The sequence below is a fragment of the Cydia pomonella genome, chromosome 19 (genome assembly GCF_033807575.1).
Source record: "Cydia pomonella isolate Wapato2018A chromosome 19, ilCydPomo1, whole genome shotgun sequence".
In the NCBI taxonomy this organism is placed as follows: domain Eukaryota; kingdom Metazoa; phylum Arthropoda; class Insecta; order Lepidoptera; family Tortricidae; genus Cydia; species Cydia pomonella.
Window position 1 is genome coordinate 18,226,445 of NC_084721.1, and position 23,912 is coordinate 18,250,356.

Here is a 23,912-nt window from a genome sequence, read left to right on the forward strand (position 1 = left end):
TCAATAATATATGACATCCTTACACAAATTCACTAAGCCCTACAGTAAGCTCAAGAAGGTTTGTGCTGTTGGCAAAGACAACTATATACATACACAATATACAAATACCTACTTAAATCGTTCAGGAACATCTATGCTCATCAAACTAATAACTGTCTGTACCAGAATTTAAACATATGACCATCGGCTTCATAAGGCAAGGGCACTACCAACAAGGCCAGAGCGGTCGTCAATTGTTTTGTTTTGATCATAGATACAACGTTCCACGGCGACAATTGCTTTTTACCCTGTAGTTGACTCTGTTCACCCAGCTCAAATCACCTGGGTCAATTAAGTAAACTAAAAATACACTTTATTCACCTTTACGTCATTGTCAAATTTGTGACATATTTTTCGTTTACTTTGTTCACCCAAGGTGCATTAGGTAAACTATTAGTTTACTTAATGTACTTGTGACCAACTGCAGGTGAACTAAGTTTTTTTAAAGTTTATTTGATGTATTTATGACCGAATGCAGATGAATTAAGCCGACTTAAATTTAATGTTCACGATGAATTGCCGATGCACCAAGTATATTTTTTCTTCGATTTAGTTTTCCTAACAGGGTCAAGTATTATGTTAGTTCCTAAATATAGTAAGTTTACCTGAAATAAATATATTCAAGACAGGAAAGGACTCTGACTTCGCAGTAGAAAACTAATTTGTTTTGTTCTACTACTGAGTTCCGAATAAAATAATCCGTTAAATCCTATTGCAATGTATAAAATTTGATTAAAAATTATGAGATTAGGCCAAACGGGTCTTATAACTCTTATAATATTACCAGGAGAATGAATGCAGTGTATAATTGTTTAAATGAAACGGCCATAGCATGCTCATTGATATATTCAAAACGAAGGAATTTCAAAGAGGGCACTGATGGCCTAGCGTTAAGTACCACGTACCACAAAATGAGCAAGTAAGTAGTTTCTGAAATTACTGAAATGTTTTAAGTGCAAGAAAAACGTGTAATACTAGACACAAAAACGATTCCAGTCTATAGTTCCTTAATACTGTACAGAAATATCAGTGAGACTGCAAGGTTTCTGAATAATAAGTAATTTACAAACCGAGGAAAGGTTTATAAAAATTCCAAATGAAATGTTTAAGCTTTGTGTCCACTTTAGCTAGTGACATCTCGTATGCGATAGAAGAACTCAAACTGTAAGGTGGCGAGTAGCCGAACTAACCATAGGTATATCTGTCAATAATGTTGGCTCCACATGATAACTTTACACGCTCGAAAAAAGTATCTAAAGGACTCAGCAAGGAGGTTACATTGTTAAATACGACTAAATTACGTAGGTCGTTTTCGAGTATGTTGACGGCAAAGTAAAAACTTGTTTTTAATTTCGTCGTAATGCTTATATTCTGTCCCTCTCTGGGACAATTTTGCCAGCGTCAAGGTTGAACGATCAAATTTATATAAAGATTTCACCATATAAAAATGTGCTCGTAAAGCATGACGTTGTACGGTGATTGCTGATTGCTCATAGTAAAGTGATAGCAGCGGGCTAAGCACGGTCGCATTTTTATCGCCTGTCACCATGCTTGTCACGTTCTAATAGGTATGTAAGTGCGAAAGTGACAGGCATAGTGACAAATGATAAAAATGCAACCATGCTGCCACCGCTGGACTTTACAAATTTAATAGCTACGATGGATTGCCGGGCTTCCTATAATTCCTTACTAATACCTCACTAAAACCTCTTTAGTTAATAAAACATTCATATATCATTCAGATACTTTATTTAACGTATATAAATTTAACGTATAGAAAAAAATCATAACGTTTGTGTTATAAATATTACAATAATGTCCTTCCCCTCGCAAAGTGTGCCAGCGCCACTAGGTAAACACCACATTTTTATAGGAATATAACGCTATGGTGGCGCTTAACTCTGTCGCAGTGTGAATGCAATCAGTTTTCGTGTGCTGTCGCCATTTGTATGGTTGGTGTACACACTGTCGTGTCGGATAAAGCTAATTCTGCTTGACATTTGCAATGTCAAATTGGGCTAACATAGGTCAATCTAAAGTATGGACGGTAGAGAAAGGACGACAATCTCTTATGGCAGAACTATTTCAAAAGTGACCAGCTTTCAGCTTTAACCCTTTGAACGCCAAGAAAATAAAATAAAAGCGTCGTTATCTAGTCCACAGCGCCAAGGCAACTATAGGTGTCATGACGTACGCTGTCAAAGTAAACTTTTTTCAAGGGTTAGGTACAAAAGGTTAAATTATAGTTCCTAATAATCTCTCCAGTGGCGCTAGGTAGGCTCGTCGTAATTTGGTCGGGTTATTTGCTGCCCCTCCCCATTTCATCTCTATATTATTATACGTATATGATTCATGTAATATCCATGAGCCTACCTAGCGCCACCGGAGAGATTAGGAACTATTATTTAACCCTTTACCAGGCTGACAGTTCAAAAATGACAATCGAATGTCAGTCTTACTCATCGAAAATAGAACACATGTTTGAAGAGCCGCATGTGGGAAATATATATTCCTTAGCCTGGTAAAGGGTTAACCTTTTCAACGCTTTCTCCTTCGCATCAAAATGTGGCATACACGCCAATATGTCAACTATTGAGAAACGAATTTAAACCTTATCTGTCAACAGTAAAATTGCTTTGACAGCGTCTGCCATGACCTCTTTAGTGGTCGTTGGCGTTCAAAAGGTTAAAGCTGAAAGCTGGTTACTTTTGCAATAGTTCTATCATAAGAGATTTTCGTCCTTTCTCTACCGTCTATGGACGCAGGATGGGTGATAGGTTAGGATGAGCGAAAACGAGATATGCAGTACAGATTAACATTCTGAACGCCAAAAATACCTAAAATCGTCGTTACTTGTCGTACCCACAGCGCCAAGGACACCTATAGGTGTTCTGGCAGACGCTGTCAAAGTAACCTTCACACTTTCGAATACCTAAGGTTTACATTGGCCCCCTTTGCGCCCGGGATTTTGGTGTTTGACTGATGTTGTGTTTATGACATAAAGCATTCAAAGGGTTAATGTATGGGTATCAAAGAGAATTTGAAATAGAGGTGGATTGTAAAAAAGAACTTTGTAACCACGATAAATTACTGCCATTTTCCGACACATGATTAAAACTTTTAGAACGCCATTTGACTTTGATCATTATTCTTTCACTGATATATGTTAAATTTGTTAATGAATAAATCTAATAGATCAAAAGCCAAATGCATGGCGGTATCGTTTCGAGCGATGGCGCCACAACCTTTAGCCAATGCTCAGTATGATGTTGCCACTTTTTATTCGTGCGTTCCAAAAGTTTTAATCATATGTCGAAAGATGGCAGTAACTTTACTGTGGCTACAAAATTTGCTCTTTGGTAATATGTAGTCGCCATTATATATATCGGAGCGGCCAAGATACTCACAAATATCTGAACATGCCTCTATTGTCAAGGCGTTAGAGTGCATGTTTCGATTTTTTTGTGCACTTCGGCCGCTTCGTTATGAGCGGTTTCAGCCTAGCGTATACGGCCCTTACAGCGATACGAGCTTATACGCGCGTTACATTTCCCTGCATTTGCTTTTTACGGGCATACGCGCGCGTTACTTTTACCTACATTTAGTCTATACCAGCTTACGCGCGCGTACACGTACGCTTGTATAAAACGCTAATCGGAAACGGCCGTATACCTCATGGTGACACGCGACTATTAGTATATCTAAATTGACCAACGTAGACCCGATACGTACTTCGGACGTAAGTATGGAGTTCTCTACCGTCCATAGACGTAAGGTTAATGTACTAAGGGGGTTAATATTACGGCTTTGTTGATTAATGCGTTGTTTATGGTCACCAAAAACGATTTTCACGGTAGACCATAGAGGTCTACCGCGAAAATCGAAATTTCTCTATCCGCCATTGTATCGCTCGTTTATGCAAGAGTGATAGACGGATAGCAAAATTTTGATTTTCGCGGTAGGCACTTCATTCTGATTTTTTTAACCCTTTGAACGCCAATAACACCTAAAGGCGTCGTCGCTCGTCGTGCCCCCAGCGCCACCACGCTGTGGGCACGACTAGTAACGACGACTTTAGAAATATAATACTGCATTCCCTTTTACCATAATTATACCTTATATAAACGATTTTGTAACGCTACTATGTAAACTAAATAAAAAAGAGTTTAAAAATCTTGCCCTTGGTTCCACTCTAATAATAGGACGTACAGTAACGTACGTCTGAAATATACACCACCTTAATATATAGGCAATAAAGTCGTGTACACATATTTTTGGCACTTTTTTGTATCGATATTTTCAGACGTGCCCGTACTATTATAGCAGTTTGTCATCCGTTTGCATATATCACGTACACAGACCATTTGTCACAGTTAAAGCTTTCACTACTTAAATTTATTTTTTAGGAAATTTCATGTCACTGGTGAGTGACGTTAATCAGTCCGCTAATTGCGGTTGGTGCGACTGGCCCTTAGTATCGCTTTCAGACTTCGGTTACTAGACATCTCAGTCATTCATTTTCTTCTTGGTCGAATCATCAATTACATAATCACTTTACCTATTCTCTTTCAGCCTTTTACATTAATATATTATATTATCTATACGACTTTGTATTGTCTCGCCGACTGCATCACATTTCCTTACGATAAGTTTCCTTCCTGTCTATAAGTGATCGATATACTCGTATCACAGGCCATTTACATTATATAAAGCTTATATAAGTATTACATTTTAAGTGCAATTTCCAAGGCCTCTGCATGCTGCTAATGTAATACTAGTTATTTTTTACGGTCACCAAAAACGTACCAAGAAGTTATCTGTAACCGTACGCATTGTTATCCAGTCCATTATTATAGTTAACCATTTTCTACCTGCGACTTCGTCTGCGTGGGATGATGATGATGATTGATAAAAACTATCCTATTATCTTCCTCGGGCCTCAAACTACCTCCAGAACAAATTTTATCTAAAGCGGTTTAAGCGTGAAGTGGTAACTGAGAGAGAGATAGAGAGAGAGAGAGAGAGAGAGAGAGAGAGAGAGAGAGACAGACAGACCGACGGAAAGCCGAACCTAATATAGACATAACAGCTAACAGCTCTAGAATAGCTACATACTCGTAGTCTTAGCCTACAGGTACAGTTGACATAAAAGTGTTTAAGAGGTTCACCGAGCCACAGGTAGCTGTATTGGTCGCTATAATGCATGCTACTTGTGAGAAGTTAGTGTTACAGCTTAAAGTGAATCGTACAACCTTAACATCCATACACGCAATAAACAGCTGCTATTTGCGTTTTCTGGGTCTAAACAGGCGTAAAAAAGTCTTTTAGAGCTCCTTATATCGGAAAAGAAAATAATACTTTACACTTATGAGACGCTATTGTAGATCCTGTAGTTACAAACGAGTTACATCTTAATAATGATGTTACTGGAGTCTTACAAGCTAAACCTATAGCTTAGCAAGTACCTATAACGACATCCTAAGGTGACTAATTAATCAATAAATAAAATAAAAACTATACATTATAACGTAGGTACTTAACAAAAATAGATAGAATTATTACACAATATTGTCATTATGTTGGTATTTATGCACTTAGTACAGAACTTCTCGTATATTGTTTCTTCTTCTCTAAAATTTAATAAGGTGGGCAGCAAATATTAAAATGGTATACTTTATGAATTGTATATACAGATGTCAATCACAATGTAATAAATTAACTGTGATGATAAACTGTGGCCATCGTGGGACTCGAACCCACACCTCTGGATTGCCGATCCGAAATTTGTATCATACTTTTATAATAAGAGTCCCTTTAAAATATGAATAATAAAATAAGTATATAGTTATTGACAGTGTTATTAATTTCGCCGTCAAAATCTGCAGAGAACGTTATCAATGGACAACAATATTTACATTCATCTTTTCGCCATTATATTTCACTCCAAAAGGCAAGCTTGGATCACAAAAAAATGCAACCTGCGTAGATAGTAGCAAAGGAAAAAAATGTACAATAACCTCATCAAGTGTTACAAATGTTATCCAAAAAAAGCTGAAAGGCTCATCTATATAGGTCTAATACTTAATGAGTAATACTTATAGATACTTAATTTACGCTATTATAGCATGCACTCGTCTACATCTTATTTCTTCCACTAACCCTATTGTCATGTCATATATGTAAGTAAGTAGAATTGAACCCTCAAAAGTACCCTAGAAGTGATTTTAATACTACATACAAGTTTAAGGTTGACATAATATATATCAGGACGATACAAGAAAAAAGGGCCTTTCTCAAATTGGTAAAAAGGAATGCTTTTCTTACTACTACTACTAAACACATACCATGGGCAATCGTCATAGTCTCAATTTATGGATCCCATGAATTAATCACACAATAAAAATGTCTGTGCATTAGAACAGAGTATATCCACAGAACGTAACATTCTGATATACCATGTCCGGATGATACTGTCTTCTAATGCACAATATAGTTGTTTTATTAGGCAATATGGAGAATTAATAATAAATAGGCAAACTTATACTAATATGTACATTTAAGGGTAAATTGTCTTGTTTGCTTCAGGTTCGATTTATAGGCTGGTCACACATATTGAAAGTAGATACCCGCATCTCTGAAAAAGAAATTGTGCGTTTTAGTTTTGGTTACGCTTACCTAGGGTGACTGCTATAGTTATTGGCCACTCCTAACAAATCAGGAAGAAAGAAGCCAATTGAAGTCTTATTGTTATGAGTGGCCAATTCCTATGTAGTGGCCAATAACTATAGCAGTCACCCTACTTAATTTATTTTTATACATGAAACAAGCGTTTCAAATTTAGTGCTCTCTAAATATTTTAATTTCAAATTATTTATTTTCAACCATGTACACAAACACATACAATAAGTACCTACATAAAATAAAGTAACACACAGTCATAATACCTACAACATTGGGAACAAACCAAATCATATTATTAAATATTTTGATTTGTGTTTTTTTTTATTAAATAGTCACAGTAGTAAGTCGACATAGTAAGTAGTATAATATAAATTATAAACTGAAAAATACAGTCTGTGGCATGCGCAAAACTCAACGCAGTCGGCGATCATTTTAGACTGCTACTCGTTGGACCTGATCGCTTCAGTGAGTGTAAAATTAAAGGGAGTTAAAAGCGACGAAAGAGCTTGTCAGACTGTCTTCTCTTATAGATGGACTTCCCGACATTGACCTTTACCGAAATTCAACAGCGTAAAACACAATAAGTCCAAATTCATTTAAATATCAGTAATTACGTACCACAAGGCAAAATAGCTCGTTGTCGATATATGTGGGCCTGGTCGCAATGGGAGGGCACAACGTGTCGTCATGGAGGCCCTCGGGAAAGACTTTCAGTAAATCTCCACGTTCATTTATTTATTACAATATGTACACAAGTACATCACATTATATTTGTTTTTCTTGATTTTATAACAATCATCTTAAAACCGTGGCATACCTTTGGATATTCTGTCATCTTGATTTATAATTAAAAAAAATAACTTTTTCGCATTTTCGGGCCCAATTTTTAGCTGGTCAACTTTTATTTGTATGTAATATTAATGTCTACCTCTATGAGTACATAATATAATTAAACGGAACGTTTATTTCAATGAAATATAAAATAAAAATACATATTGTATGTGTTTGCGCCATACGACTACATATAGTTGAACCGAATTCTAAGATTGCCTCTTCGTCTTAGACGCTAAGAGTCCTGGTTGCACAATAAAGTACTTAATAAGAAAGTATCTAATAAATTAAAAAGTTACTTAAGAGAAAAATTACTGCCTTAGGTGAGACTTGAACTCACGGCCCCTGGATCGTTCGCAAACGTTTCTGTTTAATAATAATTTTTAATTTCGTTGGTATGTTATGAAATGTTAAGAACGCAAACATTTGATTTATATAAACGTTATTATGAATGTCTGCCTACATGGAATGGGGTCCATTTGACTTTGAGATTAGAGAACGAGTGATATAGCACGGTAATATTACCTATTAGGTACCACAATATGTACATATTTATTAATAAACATACCTTATGACAGCAATCTTTTTTTCAGGAGCAGTTCCGCTGAACACTTAATTCCTCTGGTTTCGTTTGCATATCATTACACAAATTTTCACTGCAAGTATTATACAATATATATTTAAGTTATCATGTTTATATACATACAAGTACATATAAGTTTTGGGTCATTATATATAACAAGTAATATTTACAAATGATAGATGTCCATTAGGATATAATACTAGCGTCCCTAATTATCGAATCTTGTAAATTACAATTGTTTATCTCGCTTTCGAATTTATTAATGATCTGCCGGTAGGGTGCAGAGTAAAATATACTAACTTTGTAAATCAGCAGCACCGTGGGTCTTGGCCTCCAGTACAGGATACGCAACTCGCGTTGTTTTGCGCGACTTCTCGCATAGCATCGTTGCTCAAAATTCGGACTCTTCCTCCAACGAAACCTGATTTATTATAAAACTGTTTTAGGTACCTATCGAAGTCTAGTTATTATTTATGTTACCCTCTTAATTAAGTAATATTATTTATATTGCATTTATTTAAGTACTAGTTTCTGCCCTCCACTTCGTACGCGTAGACGTAGAATGATGATGAATCATAGAAACTATCCTGATGTCCTTCCCCGGCTCTGAAACAATCTCCATACCAAATTTTACACAGAGTTTATTTTTTATTTTATTGATTCAAAAAATTTACACAGCATTACAGCAAACTAATACACTGTGAAATTTTTAATAGACAGTATGTATACAAACTAGGTACATGATACAGTCTAGAAAGGAAAAAGAGAACAAATGTAAGAAAGAAAAACAAATAAAAAAACAGAAGATTCTCGCTTATCCATCGTCTCACAGAACTTCATACATTCTTTACATATATCCATCCTACTACTTGCAAATACATTACATTCCGGTGCTGATGCGAGGAGCGCGATATATTGTAGAGCGCGGACAAGTGGTGATTTGCCATGGGACATAGTGCGTTTTAGGCACCGCTAATAGGTGACGAATTCGTGGTCGGAAATTAAATTGGGCCTTAGCCACAGATGGAACGAACAGGCGTACGAGCTGTGCAACCAGTTCAGGCCAGTCTGAGTTCCACCGTAAGACGTTACATACAGTAGTCAATAGCCCGTAGTTACGTCTCACCTCTAAGGAATTAAACCATAAAACGCCAGCAGGAACTTTGATGGGTACAAATATGGGTAAGACCCGTAAACCTTTTTATATAAGAATCGCAGAAACGCTTTCTGGATTTTTTCCATAAGCAAGACGAGTGATATGAGTTATTATCGCATTTATAATATTTATAATATATATAGTAAGAATGGTAGAAGTGTGTAGATTATCGTAAAAAAATAAACAAAATGAAATAGATATTAAACAATGGCGACGCCTTTTCGAGAGAAAGAAACCTTTTTTAATTCTGAGTTCTAAACTTTGACTAGCACTCAATTATACTTTAGGCTCCTGGGCGGGAAATGGATTACCTACACAATGATACTTGAGACCGTGTGATCGACAAGAACAAACTCATCTCCACTTTAGGAAGTTGTAAGGTAATGCCCTAATATATATTTTTTACATCTAATACCTTTGGTATTGTTTCCTTGTATACCTATATACCACTGTAACTTGGAATGCGACTCGCAAAATGCTATTAGACCAACCCACTTGTGGGGCTATTTACAATTTTGATAACGGGTATCCATATTATGTAAAGCTTACCGTTTGTATTTTGTACCATCGTAATGGAAGACGGGAGTTAAATCAAAAGCGCAACTACATACATACATGCATAAGCAACATATGGACGTGTTTAATAAGATAACTTTGTCAAGTTTACATGATCAGTAAAAAAACCTATTCTGGTCAATTCTATTCAGTTTGCGAAGAATGCCTATTCAGTATATATTATGTATACTTTTTTATTCACACTGATTAAATTTACGAAGTTTATTTAATTTCTAAGAGTGGCGAAAGTACGTCCAATAAAAACCTCTCAAGTCTCCACATATAAATTAGTTTTTTAACAAGGATTCGAACCCAGAGTCGCTTTTTTCTTAGCCAGGGTTTCTATCCAAAAGGCTACAAACAGTTATCTTAGTTTCAATTCTGCTAAGTGGTGCAGTAAGTGGATTGTAAGTATTGTAACATTTATATTTTCTTACCAGGATTCGAACCTGGGACCGCCTACTTCTTAGATAGGGTCGCTTAGGCTTAAATTAGGCTTAGTCTTCGTCTCAGTTTAAAGTAGTTTGTAGGGATCCTTCTTACAAATATCAACATCTTCGTCACATTTAATATACGAACACACATACATACTTAACGATATGATTCCATACTCGTACATACCTACGTGCACGGCAAATACTTCGCTTTACATTATGATACAAAATCAATAGATATAAATAAGGCTTAATTAGTACCTACAACACAAGCCTAGGTACCTACAACACAAGCCTTATTGAGCTTACTGAGGGACTTAGTCAATTTGTGTAATAATGTCCTATAATATTTATTTATGTATTTATTTATTAGTAACATAATTAGGTACTTATTATAATGAAGGGGTTTTTTTTGCAATGTTTCAAATTGGCTAAGAGGTAGTTAAAAATATGTATTGCGTACGCGATCCAATATTCCCTTCTCATCTCCTGTAGACAGGATTTCAGGATAAAACTAACCTACATCCTATCTCCGAGGACTCCCTGAATTGAACTTCATTTGAATCAGAGTTAGATACTAATCGCATTTATAATATTAGTAGGGATTTACATTTAACATTACACTTATTAGATATACCTAGTCAAATGTTCCGAACTCTACAGCCGCTACTTATACGTATAGTCAGCATCAAAAGTAGCTATCATTCTACATACATTCATACACACATTGGACATACATGCCTACGCATGTGCAGTCTTTAAGAAGCTAATACTAAGTACTATAAGTTTAAATTAAAAAAAAAACAGTGATAATTACAACAATGTCACCTCACAACCATCTAAGAACCATCGCTGGTGTATCACAAATGCTTTACATATAACTTAACCTAAAGAGATACGTCTCTATACACAAAAAACCGGCCAAGTGCGGGTTGGACTCTACGAAGGGTTCCGTAGAATTATCTATAAAACGGCAAAAAAATATGTTTGTTGTGTGGGAGGCCCCTTAAATATTTATTTAATTTTGTTTTTTAGTAGGTATATGTTGCTATAGCGGCAACAGAAATTCATTATCTGTGCAAATTTCAACTTTCTCACTATCACGGTTCATGAGATACAGCCTGGTGACAGACGGACGGACGGACAGACAGACAGACGCACGGACGGACAGACGGACGGGCGGACGGAAGGACGCACAGATGGACGGACGGACGGACGGACAGACGGGCGGACGGACGGACAGACGGACGGACGGACGAACAGACGGACGGACGGCCGGACAGCGGAGTCTAAGTAATAGGGTCCCGCTTTACCCTTTGGGTACGGAACCCTAAAAAATCAACTGCGACAAAATACTTTTGAACGCGAACTGTACAGATATATTGGAAAAGTGTTCGATGGTGGCAGATACTTTTGGCGCGTTGTTTTATCCACTATGATAGATGCTGACAGTACCACTCAGAAGATTATTTAAATAAGTATTTAGGTTAAAACTACACACCTACTTACAAAATAAAAACAAGCCAATATAATTATAAATTATCTCCGTTTCAATTTGACAACATCGCTCCGATGATACCTGATCACCGCCGTAGCCAAACTAATGAAGAGCTTTTCGTCTAAGCAATGCAAAAAAAAAAACACACATTAAGGGATGATGAGTTACACATTAAAGTTTCCTAGTACCTTTAGGGGAATATGACATAAAAAATATTTTATTTCTGTTACGCACGACTCATATTTAGTACCAACTATTTATGTATATTTGTAGCCATTGTACTATAGTTCTCTACCTTGACAAAAGTACTTACATTAATTTTAGGTAACAGTTCTCACATCGTAACAAAAAGGTTACCAAGGTATTTGCAAAAAACATATCAATTAAATTCCCGTACGAGGATTCGAAGCCAGGCTCGCCTACTTCATAGACAGAGTATTGGTAATACGAGTATGTACTCGTAATTAGTGGTTCTTCTCTAAGCTAACCCACAGACATAACTCGGCAATATTATGCGATTCTTTTTTCTGTTTCTTGGGATATGAGTATATTTGTAATTTATTAATTTATTTAATCATATGACACTATTACAAATGATGGTCGAATTTCAAAACAAATAAAAAAGTATTAAGGTTAATCACTTAGTGGGTTGCGTTTTCATAATGAGAAAATCGAGACTTTTCGAGGATAAATTCATATGATCTTAAATTACTTAAAGAAGATATAGGCTTACATATCTTTGACTTACTTGTTACGAAATTAAAGTTATATTTAAATTTAAAAAAAATCGACAATTATAACAATGTCACCTCAAAACCATCTAATAACCATCGCTGGTGTATCACAAATGCTTTATATATAACTGCAACTAGATCAGTAGAACTGATTTGGAAATAATTGGGAATATACATTTCTATGTATACACAATATCTTACCATAAATACATTTTATATAACGTCTCGGTTTCGTCAGGCATAAGTTTCCGACTGTTAAAATAAGGATCGCCCTCCACTTCTTAATTATTATAAGAAGGTAGCTCAACATGGTTGCTCTGGTCCATTCATGATTTGTCTCCTTGTATATCCAGGCCAGTTGAAAGCAGATTTGCAGTTATGAAAATAAAAAACATTATCAGTCACAATCACTTATATTTTAACTGAAAAATACACTCACATAATTAAAGATAACTTAAATAACTTTAAGCCCCTTCTTACCCCTTAAGGGTTAAATTTCAGAAAATCCTACCTTAGGGCACCTCTACACCATTTGTACTATATATGTAATGTTTTAAATTTCATAGTTTTAACTTCAACGATTTATTAAGCTGTATGTGTTGTCTGTCAGTATATAAGTAACGAAACTGTTTATAAATAGGTAAGTTTTTGCCAAAAAAAAAAAAGTTTTTATCTTTTTTGGGTACAAACCTTTGTCGCTGACTGTACTTTTCTTACCATAGGTAACTAAATACTCATCGAGATAATTCTAAAAACCCCAAACACAATATAGTTCCGTTGTTTCATCACAGAGTTTCTATGGCCACCTCCTGTATCCGTCATCAGATCAGCTCGATGGTACCATAATATTGCATTGTCACCCGACTTATATGTTATTATGTATGCAAATCTTCAGCTTAATCGGGAATCGGGAAGTGGGTCAATTTTAGTTTCCAAGATTTGACCCACCCTAACTAACTAACTTACATACTAACAGAGCAAGTTAAATAAAAGCTTGTATGGGCTTACATAAACAAATAAAGATATCCGTGTTCATCATGCTAATAAATGCCCTTATCGGGAATCGAACCCGGGATTTTCAGTTTTGTGGGCAGAATCACCAGCAACTACTCGTAAGCTAAGCGACCGTCGTAGATTGCCGACTTGCTGTAACATTACTAAAACCTGGTGCTTATATAAATACATACTTTGTCAAAATTCAAAACTAGTAATTCATTTTTCATTTTCTTCTTCTGGAACTTACTTTGCATAAGTATCTAAACAATCGTTTTATAACGGTTAAGCTAATTTAATAAAATGAAACCTGTAAGTATGTGATATGAATAAACTAAACTAAACTATCGAACGGGCCGGGCCGTACGCCTGGTTGCCTCTGTAAAAAAGAGTAGCTTATACGTTTTTACTACCTACATCCTAAATGTCATTATCATTATTATACCCATATACACTCCTAGTCTAATGACTCTAACATACAAATAGACAAACAGACAGACAGACGGACGGACGGACGGACGGACAGACAAAGGACGGACAGCTGGGAACGGACGGACGGACGGACGGCCGACGAACGAACGGACGGACGGACGGACGGCCGACGAACGAACGGACGGACGGACGGACGAACGGGCGGACGGACGGACGGATGGATCTTTATTGCCATTTTGGCTACGAAACCATTAATTCTAAATATTAGAACGTCGTGCTCGACTATAGTTAACTTATAACAAATAATGCTTATAACCTCGGAATACAACAAGTATAATAATAATAATAATAACCGCAGGGCAGCTTGTGGCGAGCTGTTGGGGAGTAACGACCCCACGGACCCGAGTACTCCCGAGAGTCGGTCAGGGTCTCCGTCTCCGGCGTGTCTTCGTCGGTCGGAATGGACCCCAAGGGGACCCGCAGGACTCTCAGCTCTGGCTTGCCTTCATTGGCCGTCCAGAGAGGAGTCGTTAGAGCTAAATGCTCCAGGGGTGGAAGTGAAAACTTGCATAAGACGCGAGTTGGCACAGTGGCTGTTATCAGCCACTGGGTAGAAAGCGGCGTACACCTCTCTACACCCCTGAGCCGCTCACACCGGTGTTGCTCCTGGTCGTCTTCACGACGGCATTTTCAGGGGCCCATCTAGTGGGCGGCGAGTCACCGCCTGCCTCGATAACTAGTGGAAACATTGTTATGGCAGGTGTCCGGATGTCTTTGCAATAACCCAGTCTCATTGTCCTCCCAAACTTCAATCCATAGACCGTTATACTGTTCACTTTACTACAATAGTCCCAATGCCTGTTGCGACCGGTTCATGGGTGTCTATTGTTGCGCCCGTGAACGGGTTCCAGCAGGCGTTCTACATGACATTAAAGCTCTCCAAGAGGCCTCTACGTGTTGGATCTATATCCCCACGCAAGCCTATCAAAAGACCGGGATTTATAGGCCCGTGAAATCCAAGGAGATACAATCATAATAATAATAACTTAAGAGTAGTGAAAATACCTTTGAAATCATTTATTACTCACATATACTTGTGCATCTTATTTCAATTGTTCCAAACATGACTAGGATAGGTAAATTGGTTTATTATGGAGTTCCGTTGATCATTATACTATCTTAATGAGCACTAGAACAGGTCCTCTTTTTCAACAAATAAATCTAATGATCAGATCTGATATGGAATATAATTAACAAAGTATCTACCTAACTACAGTATTTATTTGTAAAGAATAAGTATAGTGTTTTTACGTGGTAGGTGGCAATTGGTTGCTTATTCTGCTATTAGTACTTTACAGGTTATACCAGCATGCTAATATCTTACGAACGACTATAAAGCTATCATCATAATACTTATAAGTAAACATTGACGGTGTAATGTTTTTTAGGAGCAGCTCCAATTCATCAAGAGTAATTTATTCTTTAGACACATCAAAGACATGCACACAAAAACTGTTCAAATCATAACTCTATCTTTTTGGGTTTGTCGTTATCTCGTTAAATAAAATCAGCCGGATGGAGAGCCTCCTCCTTTTAAAAGTCAGTTGGAAATACAATAATAATTATCGCAGGTCTGCTAGTCCGCTATACTTATAGTCAACAGCAGCAAACGCATGCAATCTTAGTAGAATAAAAGTCAACTAACCTTGTCAATAGGACGGAACACTGATCAAATCTTGGGAATTTATGGTTTTTATTGTAAATTAGTTTGGTAGATTTTCTTTTAGAATTATTTTCTGTAAATAAATTTATGATTTTAAATGACACCCGATATAAAATGACAAATGTCACTTTTATTTTTTAGTGCTTTATTCATAGACTATGATGACGCCTTTCTAAGATGTTTGGACTAGATTGTCGATTTTAACCTTGGAGGATTTGACAATTGGAGACGCCTTGCCTGAATTTTCTGTACAAAACAAGCCTGTTACAGTCTACTGATTTTAGCGGGGGAGGGGCACGTCAAACATCTATGAAATTATGGCGTAGAAAAATAACACTTGCTCTGCGTGTGCTATCAAAATCGTTGCAGACTTGTCTTGTTCTGACTGTAGTCGTGCCCACAGCCCCATATCGCCAGGGACAACTAAAAACGTCTGTCATAAGACACTGTCAAAATAAACTTGACACTTACAAGTTAGGTATACATTAGCTTGCTTGCGCCCGGGACCTTGGCATGTCAAAGAGGTTTTTGTTTATGATGTAAATAAACCCTTCGGCCGCGTATGTAACCGGAGTTTTTGTTAACCAGTTACATAAAAATAAAAAATGATCCTCATAGGATACTGGTATCCAAGTAATAGGATTTTTACCTTTACTGATACCTGTATGATTGTTCGTAACTAGTATCCAATAAGGAATAAATAATACTCTTATGAAACCATGAGTCATCCGGACCCATGCTTTACCGAGGACCTATACCATATTATTTTTTTTGTAATTGAAGACATCTGGAATAAGTGACGAATATCGTGGTGAGAAAAGAGTGAAAAGTACCAGGGCAACAGAAAGTATTACGCTTAGTTCATGATATTTGAGTTGCAAAGTTATGCCCGTTTCACACGAGGGCAGAGCAGCGGGGCAGAATAGTAGGCAGCACAAGCTGAGACAGAACAGTACTATACTATTCTGTCTCAGTTTGTGCGTTCAGGTTGTAGCAGTACCGTGCTAGGTGTTATGAAAACGTCAGTTATATAAAGAATGTTGAGTGCATGATATCAAAAGAGGTTGATAATACCATACCTATCTTTCAAGCAGTTACCTGCGAGGAATATAAAGTACTTACTCGTAATCATTAGGAAGTTTTCCTAGGTTGTAACTCGGTTACGTGAAAGGAAAAAAATATATCACTTGGATACCATTATCCTATGAGGATCATTTTTTCTTCTTAGGTAACTGGTTACAAAACTCCGGTTACATACGCGGCCGAAGGGGATGTAAAGCGTAAATGAAAAAGCTAATTTAGCCTTGCAGCGCGTTTATAAATAATATTGAATGGCGTAATATTATTTCTATGATGCTAGAGTTTTGTAATCAATAAAAACGTAAAACCTAAATAAAAAAATTAATAATACTAAAGTTGAAACTAAGTATAGAAAATAACAAAGGAAAAATAAAAATATACTTACCTACAAAATAATAAAAAAAACCCAATCACAAAGAGAACACCCCGTCCAATAAATCTGCCTGCGGCATGGACCCCATGAAACTGGCGGCGTTACCTCTCTGTATCGCAAGGAAGATACGTTTAGAGAGGTTCGCGCCAGTCCTGGGGTCCCCTGTTGTGTCGACAAGCCGCGCCGACAGTGCCCTCATAAATGCTTTCATGTCGGCTGACCAGGGACCGAAAGTCTCAACCGAGAGCGCCGCGCAAACTCATAGACTTTGAGTAAGGCCGAGTATTTGCGGCGCTTGAGCATCTGGGCCTGGTCAACCGCAGCGCCGGCCTGATTGCGGGCTGCCCCAATGTGGGACTGTGGAAAGGTGTCGACACACGTTGCGTCCCACACCAGTACGATAGACGATTCAATAGATTAAATAAATAACCATATGCTGTTTTTTCCTTGTGATTGACATCTGTATATACAATTTATAAATAGTATATTGTTAGCCAAGAGATGAAAGGCACCCATTTGAATTGGTGCTTTTCACCCGAGTTAAACACTTTAATTTTCATTTCATATTTCAGGAAATTAAAAGACTTGTGCATTTCACAAAATACTGCTAAGTAGGTATAAACTAAAATAATAGGTAAATAAAAAAGTTTAAATAATAATAATAATAATAAACTTCAGTAGTGTACTTTCAATTAACAATTTCGGTAAAAATATCGGTATTTATGGAATGGAGAGAGACAAATCCATTTAAAATCAAATTTTAATTGCTTATCGTACAAAAAGATGAACTTAAAAAGTACAGTGCTCTAAAACAGAAACTTATCATTTTCTGTACACTTTTTAGAACAACGGCCCACTTCCAGAGAATGAGAAATGAAAAGCATATATAACAAAATCCCGCTGGACTTAAAACAAACCACTGGCGACGAATGTTTCAATAAAAACTTAAATCCAAACTAGTGTCTGACGCGTACTGATCAGTCGATGCCTTTTACGAGACCTAGCATTATATCAAGTAAGTGGGTAAAACAAAGTATATATAAAAAAACACTTGCTCAGCCTTGCCTCTCAAACAAACATAATAAGTACGGACATTTGATATTTTATTTTAGGTTTAATTTTATTAAATAATAGAATTTGCAGTTAAACAGTTAAACCATTCTATTTAGAGGCTCATGGTTACTGTTCTATGGTAAAAGAATGAATATGTATATACTACTACAAAATACTAGAGACAGTACATCAGAACCTTCAATCGTGTATGACGAGGGCTTTCAATGAAAAACGATATTCAACTCACAGTCTTTCCTGGACAATACTGATTACAAAATCATAGTACACGTTACATTACTTAGCCTAAGCAAACCAGTGGGTTTGATTTGATCCCAAGAACCACCACTAACGCCATCTTCTCCCGCTTCTTTTCGTCTGAAGATTGATTTTGCTCTATTTGTAAAAGATAGCGTGATTATACACTTGTTAAAAGCGATTGATGGCACAATTCAGCCGCTCTCCGAAATTTATATCACGCAGCACAGGTTTTGCATACGCCAGACGCTTAGCAGCAAAGAATCTGCTGTCTGGTTACACGCTCTTCCGTCTGTACACACTGAAACTCTCTTCGAATATCACACTTAGTGCTTTGCAATCTGCCTGCGACTCGGTGCCACTGCGGTAATGATGTCGACGCCGACGTGATCGACCACCCGAGGTCCTCGCCACGACGCCTTTGAACACAACAGGCACGCCGCGCTCAACGATATTCTCAGTCGGTCTCTTATTGTCAGCGTCAACATGCTAGTTCTACATCAACTAATTTCAATATAGCCCAACATTCTCAGGGATGATGGGAAGAGTGACGGAATTTTTAGCTAGACTTCTTGAACGTAGCCACAGCGTTTCAAGATTATTATTATAGTTATAATATAAATGGCACAATGTTTACGAAGTCGTGGTTGGGTATTTAATTTTTTTCATTTATACATTCAAAATATCATGACTGTATTAGCAAATTGTTTACTAATGATTGAAAATGTCATTTTTGATAGAAGGTGACAACTCTATTTTTGTTCATGCATAGACAATTTGTTATAACTTATCTATATACGTTTTAATAAAATGATGGAGTAAGACCGACGGCATTAACGTCACAATAACGTCGTTCTTAAATGTAAATATTTAAGTACAATTATGACATGTAGCGGCATCTATTGTTGAGTAGAAAACATTTTTTGTAGAGATTCAAAAGAATTAAAAGCACAGATTTGTAGGCTTTTACGACGCTAAAATTCTCTCTTCTTCTCAGAATATATGCGTCCACTGCTGAAGATATGCCTCTTTCATGGATTTCCATGTTGTTCTGTATCTGCATACAACATACGGTTCTATTCCAGGTCGGTCCTGCCGTCTTTCTGATATCGTGCGACACTTATGAAGATACGAAAACTATCCATCACCCGAGAGGCATTTGACCGATTTTTAGGCTTCTGTACCTCGGTTAAATACGTCTATCTGTCCAGCTGTAGCCTATTTGTCCCGAAACTATGTAACCAGTTAATAACTACAGTTAACATTTGGTACAGATATTGAAGTACCTAAGTCTGTAACCCAAAGACGGCCATGAAACGTATATAAATTACTCTTAAAAATTAAAAAAAAAGTTATGCAAACAATATCGTGTTAAAATATTGAATGAAAGGACTCATTAAGAGAATCTCTTTATACATTAAAGATAAATAGTTTAGAAGTTATTTAAGATATGGGTAAAAAATAACCATTCCCCCACCTTCCGGCCTATAACAGGAGTGGCGCGCCAGGATATCGCCCGCGAAATAGACTACCCGTATTTTTGAAGCGGTATTCATTAGAGAGGGACTGGTAATTTATCTCACAAGTGAAATACTGTCGCGGCACTTCTGTGCTGAAGTCTTCTTGTCTCCGAAACTACAGTCCTTAAATTTTTTGAAAAAACAGTTCTTTAACGATAAATTATTCAGTTCAATAAGGTGTTTTACTACTACTAATTAGGTAGGTACACCACAGTAGATTTCAGTATTGTACACTAAACGTACTTTTTATACCCACATAAATCCCATAAATCGGTGTAATTTACTGCCCCCCTACGATTGACTACTTTTCCACCTTAGACAGTCTTCTTTGTAGTATAGGCTCGGAGAACACACACCACATAATCATGGGTGATTTCAATACCGACCTTCTGAAGGACCACTCCAGGTCACTGAACCTTAAATCCATTGTACAGGCGAGCGGCTTCTCCATATTACCTCTCAACGCTACTCACCGCAACGCGGACTCGCCTGATACTTGGTTGGATCTGATACTTACGTCCTCTACGGAGCATGTCATAAATTCGGGGCAGATGTTGGCTCCTGGGTTTTCGCGCCATGATCTTATTTACACCAGTTATAAAATCAAAGTGCCCAAACCGAAGCCTACAGTGGTACGTCTTCGAAACTATGCTCGTCTGGATATCGAGAAGTTAAAGCTGGATGCCGCTTCTGCTAACTGGGCGCCGACTTTTGATGCACAAACTGTAGAAGATAAAGTACTCGCATGCAATAAAGTCCTTCTAGAGTTGTTCGATGCTCATGCGCCGGCGCGCGACGTCCGTTTGAGGCGGCCCCCAGCTCCATGGATTACCAGCGGAGTACGAATGGCGATGACGAGAAGGGATCGAGCCTTCCGTAAATATAAGCGTGATCGGTGCGACGAAAACTGGCGTCTCTTCAGGGTTGCACGGAACCGATGTAACCAGATGGTGAGGGTTGCAAAACGCCGATATATTCATGACAACATCTTGACAGCATCTCTTACGGACACTTGGAAGTTTTTAAAGTCTTTGGGTGTTGGAAAGTCCACGAACAGTTTCGATCCATCCACTTTCTCCATAGATAGTCTTAATGCCCATTTCTCGAATACCACAACATTAAACTCTGTTATCAAATTTAAAACTATTTCGCTTATTGCTTCCCTTCCATCTCCTAACATTACACCTTTTCTTTTTGCCCCTATCACACCCGAGGATATACGTAAAATCATTAGCTCTATTAAGTCCAAAGCGGTAGGCCATGATGATATAGGTCGCGTTATGATTCTCTTCGTTCTGGAAAGTATTCTTCCTGTAATAACCCATATTATCAATTTCTCTTTTCATACTGGACAATTTCCATCTTCTTGGCGTAAAGCCTATGTTATCCCGCTACCCAAAATTTCTAACCCCAGCTCTCTAAGTCACTTCAGGCCTATATCTATTCTTCCATTCATGTCCAAGATACTAGAGGCTGCAGCACATAACCAAATTTCAAAATTTATCTTTTCCAACCGTCTGTTGTCTCCATGTCAATCTGGGTTTCGGGCGGGGCATAGTACGACCACCGCGCTTTTGAAAGTCACTGAGGACATAAGACAGGGCATGGAATCCTCGAAAGTTACAGCGCTTGTTCTCATTGACTTCTCGAATGCCTTTAACGTTGTTGACCATGACCTTCTATTGGCTGCTCTTTCCCATCTCAGGTTCTCATCAGAGTCAATGGCATGGTTTGAATCGTACCTGTCCGGTCGCTCCCAAGCTGTCCGTAGAGATAGGTGTCAGTCTGATTGGTGTGATCTGAACACTGGAGTACCGCAAGGTGGTATTCTCTCTCCATTGTTATTTTCGGTGTTTATTAATTTCATTACACACGGACTCAAATGCGACCATCACCTGTATGCAGACGATCTGCAATTATACGCCCAAGCCGAGGTAGCGGATGTCAATTCCGCAATTGAGGCTATCAATGATGATCTGGATCACATAAGTGATTGGTCTAGTTCTTTTGGCATCTCTGTCAACCCTTCTAAGTGCCAGGCCATCATTCTGGGTAGTCGATGGCAACTCTTAAAGTTGAATGCACTTTCTGTTGCACCGATCATTTTTGACGGCTCGGTCATACCTATTTCGAGTCAAGTGAAGGACCTCGGTTTAGTCATTGACAGGCATCTCTCATGGGACGGGCAACTTTCGGAAGTGAGCCGGAAGGTCACTTGTACCTTACGCACACTCTACCGTTTCAAAAATTTTCTTCCGGTATGCACAAAGAAATTGCTCGTTCAAGCACTCATCCTCCCGCTCATTGATTATGCTGATGTGTGTACAACGAACATGTGTCAAAATTCTCTCAACAAACTCGATCGACTCGTAAACAATGGAATACGCTTCATTTTTGGAATTCGAAAGTTTGATCATATATCTAGCTACCGTCGCCAGCTCAAGTGGCTTCCCATACGTCAGCGCCGTTCCTTTCGAATACTCTCCTCACTTTTCTCTATCCTATTCGAGCCCTCCACTCCAGAATATCTCAAATGTAACTTCAACTTTATGACCCCCCGCCCAGGCTGCGAGCTGCGCTCTGCCCGTTCTCTTAAACTCTCTGTTCTCCCTCACCATACTGGTTTCCTAAAGTCTTCTTTCGCTGTTCAAGCAATCCGTCTTTGGAATGCGCTTCCTCTAACGATTAGACAAGCCGCAAACAAGCTGAATTTCAAACGTATTCTCTACAAGCACCTGCTAGATACTGTCTAGTGGGACCCCCCCCCCCTCTTCCCCCCTGCCCCGCACACATGCAGAAGTATATTTATGTATATTGTATAGTATATTATGTAATTAATTTGTATATGTATTTATAATGATAATTTGTGTAGTTTATAAAAGTATTATATATATTACCTATTAGTTTGTATACTGGCTTAGTAGTATTAGACTTAGTATTTAATTTTGGAATATTTTTTTTCACACTGCACCCACCTTAGCAAATTTCTGTTTGGCCCAGTGGTTGACTGGTAGAGAATGCCTCAAGGCATTAAGTCCGCCTATTGTACGTTATACTTGTACTTGTGCAATAAAGTTTAAATAATAATAATAATAAAATCCCATAATGGGTCACTGATGCATTAAATTTGTTAACATAGTAAACAAAAAGTAAATTAAAGTATACTTAATGCACCCATAATTGGTCACAGGTGCATTAAATTTACTGTCTGTTAGCTTTGTGCACCTCAGGTGAACAAAGGGGAATCAAATATACTTAAAGTTTACTTAATACCCCCAAGAAAATCATAGGTGAACTAAGTGTATTTTTAGTTTACTTAATTGACCCGGGTGATCTGAGCTGGGTGAACAGAGTCAACTACAGGGAATAAATTCCGTCTGGCTCGCGGACGATGTCGACGTAACGGCGCGCAATGAGCGAGCGCACGAGTCTCGCGTCTGTGTGCGCGCACTCACACTTAGATAGCTCCAGCTCCCGCCGCCCGCAACGCGACAGAAACATAGCTTCAAAAATTCGAGATTTGAAAAGTTGCTCAGCTAGGAATTGCTCTTAAACACGTCGAATAAAATCAACGTCAAAATACATATAAATGTCTTACATACCTAGAATGATTTGTAATTGAATACCCGAACTCAAAACTTCTGTAAGCATTCGTAACCGATTACGATTATTGGTGTCAAAAACATACCAAACCAACCGTAGCAACTCACAAATTCTTCTTCGCAAACCATTATATTCCACAAATATAAAATTATTTACACAAGGAATAAGGTAAAACACCATATTTTTATCAAAATAACGAGAGAACACAGTGCTCGACGCGTTCACTGACAACGTAATGATTGTCATACATCTGTCAAACGAGAGGCGTATTTTTTTCTTTTTAAATTTTAGCTTTAAAAACAGTGACTTGGCGCTAGGCTGTCAGCGCTACTACTGTAATAACGTCTCGGACAAGGAGTAGAGTATAAT

General features: G+C 37.7%; 1 protein-coding gene and 1 long non-coding RNA gene across 3 annotated transcripts in view; one reads left to right on the plus strand and one right to left on the minus strand.

Annotated features, from left to right (window-relative positions):
• The window catches only part of LOC133528126 (hemicentin-1), a 569,794-nt gene that overhangs the window by 535,650 nt on the left and 10,232 nt on the right, over positions 1-23,912 (plus strand). The gene's annotated exons all lie outside the window — the stretch shown is intronic.
• On the minus strand, positions 6,632-9,041 carry LOC133528128 (uncharacterized). Its single transcript, XR_009800952.1, has 3 exons — positions 8,435-9,041; positions 8,120-8,207; positions 6,632-6,673 (listed from the first exon to the last, which is right to left on the minus strand). It is a non-coding gene; the product is annotated as an uncharacterized LOC133528128 (long non-coding RNA).